The following is a 9,030-nucleotide window of genomic DNA, read 5'->3' on the forward strand; positions in this document are numbered from 1 at the left end:
TCCTTTGTAGGGACATGGATGCAGCTGGAAACCATCATTCTTAGCAAACTATCACAAGAAGAGAAAACCAAACACCGCATGTTCTCACTCATAGGTGGGAACTGAACAATGAGATCACTTGGACTCGGGAAGGGGAACATCACACACCGGGGCCTATCATGGGGAGGGGGGAGGGGGGAGGGATTGCATGGGAGTTATACCTGATATGAATGATGAATTGATGGGTGCTGACGAGTTGATGGGTGCAGCACACCAACATGGCACAAGTATACATATGTAACAAACCTGCACGTTATGCACGTGTACCCTAGAACTTAAAGTATAATCAAAAAATAAAAAATAAATAAATAAATAAATAAATAAAAAGAGGTTTGGTGGGGACACAGAGCCAAACAATATCATACACTGTAATGGGAAACATTTAGGGCAAATGATTCTGGGAAACATAGTTCAACCTAGACAAGTTTACACCTTGCAGAATTGACATACTGATTCTTCCCTGCAAGAAGAGCTTCCAGTACTGCACTGTGTTCTACCACATCACAGGAGGGCTTAACACCTAACCAATCTCTCCCGCCACCTGTATCCATTCTGCATTATCCAGACAGTCTAGTGCGACCCACCCTCTTACGCATTTCAGACTCCCTAGTCTGTGAAATTATTCTGTCTTTAAATATTATGTCCACAATGAAGCTTAAATTTGTAAGTGAGGGGATTGATATTTATCTTGTAACGTGTTCCACAAATTTCATTTGGCTTTAGTGTGTTTTAAATGATCTGTCTTCCAAATGCATATTTCTTTGTAATTGTAACAAACATAAAATTTCCCTATGATGATGTACATTAGATCTTTTAAATAAATTTTGTTTTAAAATTCAGTTTTTCATTGCTTGTAGTGCTGTCTAGTGACTAACTTAGAGTTGAGTCTAAGTTTTTTTGCTTTGATGTTATTATTCACACATGCAAAATCAATATACAGATCTTATAATAGATATACCAAAATACACCTCTATAAGAGCAGAGGGAGGAGAACTATTTACATTTTAAAATTAACTTGACACACATACAACATAAATGATATATTTTAAAACTATTGATTGTTTTATACCACACTTATAATACATAGCTATCTGCCTAAAACTTAGTACACTAGAAAAATCACAAAAAAATTCTATGAACCCACAGATAAGCCTTTCTTCTAAGTCTTATATTTTTGCTAAAGTTAGCTAAAATCAGTGCAGTAAGTTGTGTGATTACCCATAAGTTTAGTGTATCATTGGTGACCAGAGAGAAATCAGCTGTGCCCTTGGAGTTGTCCTTTATACACACACTGGTAGATGATCAGTTAATCTAATGACTCTGATTAAACTCAGATCAAGTAAACTACTTGGTTGAGAATCACAGTGGCATGATCTCAACTCATTGCCACCTCCAAATCCTGGGTTCAAATGATTCTCCTGCCTCAACCTCCTAAGTAGTTGAGATTACAGGTGCCCATCACCACACTCGGCTAATTTTGTACTTTTAGTAGAAATGGAGTTTCACCATGTTCACCTGACTGGTCTCGAACTCCTGACCTCAAGAGATCTACCCATCATGGTCTCCCAAGGTGCTAGGATTACATATGTGAGCCACTGCACCCAGCTATATATATCTTTTAAAAGAAAACTAAGCATATGATTTTCTTCAGATCTGTCAAAATTGTGTTAATGTAATAATTCACAGGTATTAAAATTAGAGCAAGTTTTCATTCATGTGTTATTTATATAATCGTATTGAAAACATCAAAAATTCAGAGATTGTTAGTTTCAGAAAAAAATATATAAATTATGATGAGAAAGCAACCAGAAATATGGTTCTGGTTTAGTCAAAATTAACACAAAAAGAGTATCAATCAAAAGTATGAAATCATATTCTAAACACAGTTTTAGTATCTGATTGTAATATACATAATTTTAGTTGGCATGCTGCTGTTTATGGAAATATCTGTTAATGTATTTTACATTATACAGAAACCTACATTGCAAGTTTTTTTGTTCGTTTGTTTGTTTGTTTATTTGTCCTCTGCTGAATGCAAGTCTTAATGAGGGAAACAAAGAGACTTCATTTGGTATACGGAAGAGTGAGGTCTTGCAGAAATAAGCATGCAGATAAGAGATGGGTAGGGACATGACCACTAATCAACCTAGACCTAGGAATGTTAATTCTAGTACAAGTTTCTAACAGTATCCTGTATTCTATTAGGTTGTATTATTAATTTATATTCTTCACATTCAGCAATTCAACTGGAAATTAATATTTTATGTTGACTCTTTTTATTTCTCAACACTGTATTCATTATACATATTTATGTTCTAATATAATTTGATATAATCTTATGTCTATATATGAGAAAGAACCTCAATCATTCAATTATATATTTTGAACATGATATTCTGGTATCAGTGGTTTTAAAAGAAACAAAATATGAATGAAGTTGCACATTCTAGATAAAAGAATATAATGATGAAAGGACCTGACACACATTTCATTTATTTTTTTAAGGGACAGAGTAAGCATAGAAGTATCACAAATACATCATTATGTATACTTATAAACTGCGGTCTCGGGAATGATCATAGATTTCTAATGTCCTGATCTTGTAGTCTGACCAATTGATTGTGTAGTCTGGAAGAAGAATGTGTCAACTGTGAATTCAATCCTTCTCCCTTTTATAGATGTCACAAAGGGAATGAATTTATAACTAAAAAACCCAGTTATCAGAATGTCACATTGTAAGAATGCATGGATCTGAGTTGAATAGAACACCATATTGCTGAGATTGTAAATAACATTGATAAAAATGACAAGTTATGCATAACATTGCTCTCCAATTGATGTATTTGTCAGTGAGTAAAAAGGTGAATTCTAAGCAGTTTATTAGTGTAATTATTTCTCTTTTTGAAATATGCCCTGAATGATAAGCAAAAAAATAGATAAACGAAAACCTGTGTAAAATTTGTGTTGACTCAAAAGCTTCATAGTGGGCAGGGAACTCGATGTTATAGTACAAATCTCCTTCATTGCTTGGATTTCTTTACAAAATTTTGAGATGTGACCTACCCAGTCTTTGACTAAATACTTCTATGGGTGGAAACGATGTAAACTTCCTAATCACTTCACTTAATCTTTAATGAAATTTAATTTTAAGGTAGTGTTTGGAAGATTTCTCCAATACAAATATGAATGCCAATGTAGGTTTGGTGACCACCATTTCTTTACCATTTTAAGTAGAAAAACAAGCTTTCAACCTGCTACAGGTCTTACTATTATGCTTTGGAAAAGATCCTTAGAAAAATAAATAGGCAGCCCTGAAGTTCTGAGATTTTCCTTAATGGTATTGTTGCTATAGTTACAGCTGAAATGTTATATAAAGCAAATTGATGGAAAAATGCTGAGTGGCACAGTAGCATCTCTTCTCTGGGTTATTATTGCCTTCATTTTCTACTTTCCTTCTTAAGATGAATGGATTTTTTTAACATTGTTTTCTTTTTGAACAAGCCCTGGTGAATTGATGTTAAAATAAATGTGTTTATTAACATGTACTAGCTGACAATTGAATAAATTTGAGTATTTTGTGATCCGATGTGGTGTTATTTTATATATTTCTACTTGTCAGAATTTTCCTACTTGGAGATGAATTTTGATACCCTGATTATAAAATGTTTATAGCATGAATAAATAGTGATTGGCCCCTCAAAATTTGAAAGACTCTGAATTTGTTTATATTTAATGATAACATAGATGGAAACATAAACTTTTATTCTTTTATACCATTTAGAGAATACTTATATAAGCATATTCAAAATATATTTTAAAAATCACAGAAAATAAATGGAAAGCAGCTTAAAGCATCCCACAAGGAATGATTAGCATGTTTTTTAAAAAAAGCCTCCTTAAGCATCTAATTTGTATTTTTTTAACGTAGTAAACTCAGTATATAATAGAGATGTTCTCAGTACATATATATGTGGTTTGGTGCAAAAAGTAATGAAGAAATTTGTATTGGAAAAATCTTGCAAACAACACCTTAAAATGAGATTTTATTTTATGTATATCTGTACGATATCGTATACCATATCATATATATTATATATTATATAATATATAACATGATATATGATATATAGATAGATCTATATATACATATAGAATGAAATTTTGTTTATATATATATATGTCTATTATTTCATGTAACAGACAACCAGCAGTTTTATGTGTGTATATACAGATGTACACACGCATATATATAAAAATATATACACACACATAAAACTGCTGGTTGTCTTACTATATTTATAAGAAGGTATTTCAAAGATAAAACTTTAACTCATTTGATTCTTAACCTTAAGGCAAAATAATCATGTGTATCACAATTCTGTTACAGGAAGAGTTAATGCTGTGTCTGGCTAAATATTTTCAGCTAGTAAAAGTCATATATGGCATTGATATATTGAGTTGTTACATAAGTGAAATAATTTTGTTTAATTGATTTCCAGGTTACTACTGGACCAGAAACAATATGAAAATGTAATGGTGTGGATATTTAGGAACTAAGAGTATAGATAACATCTTTTGGAACTGTAAACACAGTATTTCTTAACCAAATTCCTGAATACAGTGATACAAAATCTTTGGATTATTTTGTTAAAGAATGAAAAAAAAAAAAAACTGTGACCTACAAATGTTTATATCTTATGTGGTTATAGAGTATTTCCAAAATTTTGGGAGAAGCAAATTTTTCCAGTCAGTTTGTTTATAATTAATGATATGATCATGATGATGACCCATATTGTCCAAAATAAACTTTCTTGGAAATTTACTGTTATTCTTTTTTACTCACTGTGAAAACCTGATCAATTTTCTTTTCTCATTTCCTCTTTGTATTTTACCTAGCTTCTGCCTTTTCCTCCAGTGATACTCCTATGCTCCCCCTTAATAAACAAAATTTGAATTTATATATATAACTATAAAATGTTTGGTGTTACTGTAGGGCTTTGTTCCCTTTCAACTCTTTATTGACATTATAATTTCCTCTGCTTGTTGAATTTATCGACGTTTTATTTTTGGTCCTAAGGCTACAGAAAAGAGAAGAGACACATATATGACCACCAGTTTAGCATTTCTAATTGTTAAAAAACATACTCTTTGTGGCTTATAATTTTTCAAATTCCTAATGTTTCAAACTAAATTCCTCAGATAATCCTGTTGTATTCATTCCATCCTTTCCATTTACTCTAATAGTTTCTTTCCACCTCTAGATTTAATTTTTATCAACATAGGTAGGTAACCACATTCTGCCAGACTGATCTTAACAAAGCAGATTTTACTCCTTTATAGGAACTTTCACTAGATTCCAGTTTCTTCTACAAAATGTCTACTTGTGGCAATAAGTGCCATTTATTTGGGAATAATTGCCACCTAACAGAGAATCTCAACTTGCCTCTTCAACCTTATCTTCCATTATCTTCTTAAAGCTAAAGAACATTTTTATTGTTTAATTTGTATCTAGATTTGGTCAAATTTAGTGTTTTTAATCATTGCCTTTTTTCAGGCATGTATTATATGATTTTTGCTGTGCCTCATCTCTTAATTATTGAATTTCAATGTGAATGAAATAAGGCCTTAGCCTGATGTGTATTTACATTTTGACTGATTGCTATCAAATATGAATAGACATTTTCATTTCATATTTCTATTATGTCAAATAGTGACAAGACATATTTTTGGGAAAATGGATTTATTTCACAGTCACAGTTGATTAACGTATCTATTTTAAGGCCAAACCTTCTTGGAAAATACCTAACTAGAAGTAGTATCTCCCTCTTCTGCGTTGTAACACAGTGTCTCCATCTCTTTGTTTTTACTGCATATTTTACTTATTTTCAACCATGCATTATTTCTTCTATTTGAATGCTGGTTCCTTGATGAAATAACCTTTGCATATATACTTTCCAACCAATAGATATAAACCAAATAGATACATACAGAATAGATATATGAATGAATTATTTTGTCATAATTTGACGTAATAGAAATATCAGCTCCAAATTAATTTTGGTGACAATTAGTCAGAGTGTAAGTTCAAAAGAATTAGACTGGCTCCCTTCTTTCCTTCATAATGAAAATTAGTCATGCACCCAAGAGACTGAGTATAGCAACATTATGTTAAAAATAATTGCAAAATAGCAATTACTTAAAATGCTAGGTTTAACTGAGCATGGATGGCTATTTAAGCAAAACATTAATTTGAAATAGTCAATGAGGCTCTCAGGATAAGATCTTTTATCTCTGAGATTTACACTATTGCCTTCTGTTTGCATTACAAACGTTAGTAGTTTAGTGGTTATCATCACTTTATAGGTTTACCAAGCATTACTTTAAATTGGGACAATGAAATATTTTATGTGACAAAATAGATTGCATGGATGATACCTTTTATCTTCATACCTAAATTTCATATTATAGGAAAATAATGAGTATACTACCTTGAAATTATCACTATGCTTTATTTTCTCAACACATTTTTCTTGTACCTAAAGCCATGTACCATTGTGGCCTCATATGCTGTAAAGTAGCAAGAGATGGCAATTTTGTAAGAATAATTTGTCCCTGTCCCCAAAACTCAGATAAAATAGTCACACTTTTTTAAATGACAAAAATTTCCAATGGAATGAAACCTGTATTTCTGGTATATTAAAATTTTCTAACTTATTTATATTAGAACATGGCCTATGGAGATGCTTAATACACACCTGTATTTCATTTTTAGAATCCATATGGCAAAACTGCATGTTAATGCAGCCATTTGTATCTGTTTTTGTGTTTTAAAAAGTCAGGCTCTGGGACTGGGCATGGTGGCTCATGCCTGTAATCCCAGCACTTTGGGAGGCCAAGGCGGGTGGATCATGAGGTCAGGAGATCTAGATCATCCTGGCTAACATGGTGAAACCCCATCTGTATGAAAAATACAAAAAATAGCTGGGTGTGGTGGCTTGCACCTGTAATCCCAGCTACTCAGGAGGCTGAGGCAGGAGAATTGCTTGAACCTGGGTGGCAGAGATTGCAGTGAGCCGAGATCACGCCACGGCACTCCAGCCTGGTGGCAAAAGCGAGGCTCCATCTCAAAAAATAAAAAATAAAAAATAAAAAAGTCAAGCTCTGAATGAAAATCTCTTAAGATGTGTCTCAACCAAGTAATTGTTTTTAAAACCACGTTATCGATGAAGGTTGATTTTCTGTAGGTATTACGGAAGTTCTTCCTTCAGGGACTATTCAACACAAGAGCTAGAACTTTTAGTATTTGACATAATGAATCAAATCTTCTTTCCTATGACTTTTATATAAAGACATGAATTAAAGAAGGCACACAATTCACTTCAGAGCTCCTTAGACATGAACTTAACAAGAGAATTGATATTGAGTGATTATATACACAAAAAACAAATGAGTCCATATATATCCTAATATTTTATTGGCAGCATTTTACCACATTTACAGAATTGACTTTTGTCTTTACTGTTTTAGATCAGCAAATAAGAATTATAATGGCTTGCATATTGCAAAATAATCATAGTTATTAAGCAACATTGTTAGTTTCTAAAGTAATTGGAACCTGAAATAAGAAATGAAACTTAGATATCTGATAGTATTCTAGAGCAATAAGTGATTTTTGTATCTAAAGAATTTAAGATAAGCAACTGGAAAGAGTGAGCCAGCGTGAAAAGCAATTTGAAATTGAACTTCTCAGAGTACAATGTAATACATGAAAGCAATAATATCTGTATGACACTGTAACCCTGTGCCTTACAGAATGGGTACACATTCAATGGTAACAATTAGAACTACATACACAGCCTTTACTTTTAAACAATACAATAGATATAATGTAAGAAAAACTATAACACACATCAATCAGGGAGGAACTCTTTCATAGTATTATTCTAAAATAATTTGTCTCCTAGGTGATCATTTGTTCTGTATTCTTATTGGAGAGTAGTTTTTAGTATTTAATTTGCAAAAATTCTTAACCAGTTTATCAAAAAGGCAGGTCCTCCTGTTTCCTCTCCCAGGATTCTGCTAAAATGGTTTTGGTGTACTTCCTAGGAATTTGTGTGTCTAAAGACCCTATCAGTTGATTTACTGCAGGTGACCATGGCTTAGACACTGAAGAGCAGAGATATAAGAAAATGTTTGACCAGGAGCAGTGGCTAACACCTGTAATCCCAGCATTTTGGGAGGCCAAGGCGGGCGGATCACCTGAGGTCAGGAGTTCAAGACCAGCTTGACCAACATGGAGAAACCCCATCTGTACTAAAAATAAAACATTAGCTGGCCGTGGGTGACTCATGCCTGAATCCCAGGTACTCAGGAAATTGAGGCAGGAGAATCACTTGAACCCAGGAGGCATGGGTTGCAGTAAGCAGAGATTGCACCATTGCACCCCAGCCTGGGCAAAAAGAAAAAAAAGAAGAAAGAAAATGTTTTAGTCAGCAAATCAGAACACTCAGGGAAAAAGATACCAAACAATTAAGCCCTGGAGTGCTTCTTGTTCAATTGCATGAGGAAATGTGATTAAGTATTAAGAATGAAATTATGTTCATAATCTGGAAGCAGGTAGCAAATTATGCACAAGTGATTCTTGAAAACTATCTATACCTATAAAGCTCTACTCTGAAAGTAATAGCTCTACTCTGAAAGTAATAGCCTATTTCTATTACGTCTGAAAGGTAGAACTATATTTGGCCCAAGTCAAGAGATAGGAGATAATAGGCTAAATCCTAAAAGAACTTTTGATTAATTTGTTATTCTAAAGATAATTATTATGAAATGTAGTAGTCTTTGAATAAATGTTGGATGAAAATGCTAATTTTGAAGAAACCAGGCCTTAAAATAATTTTATTTGGAACAAATGCAGATTTTTTTTTCTTCCTGAAAATGAATATTTATCTGGGTCCACATTTAATGCAATTATTTCTTTTCTTTTCTCAT

General features: G+C 32.7%; 1 protein-coding gene across 1 annotated transcript in view; it reads left to right on the forward strand.

Moving 5' to 3' along the window:
• Positions 1 to 9,030, forward strand: part of PCLO (piccolo presynaptic cytomatrix protein) — a 354,063-nt gene that overhangs the window by 196,922 nt on the left and 148,111 nt on the right.

This window comes from Rhinopithecus bieti, unplaced genomic scaffold, assembly GCF_001698545.2.
Source record: "Rhinopithecus bieti isolate Rb0 unplaced genomic scaffold, ASM169854v2 scaffold_1101, whole genome shotgun sequence".
NCBI classification, from domain to species: Eukaryota; Metazoa; Chordata; class Mammalia; order Primates; family Cercopithecidae; genus Rhinopithecus; species Rhinopithecus bieti.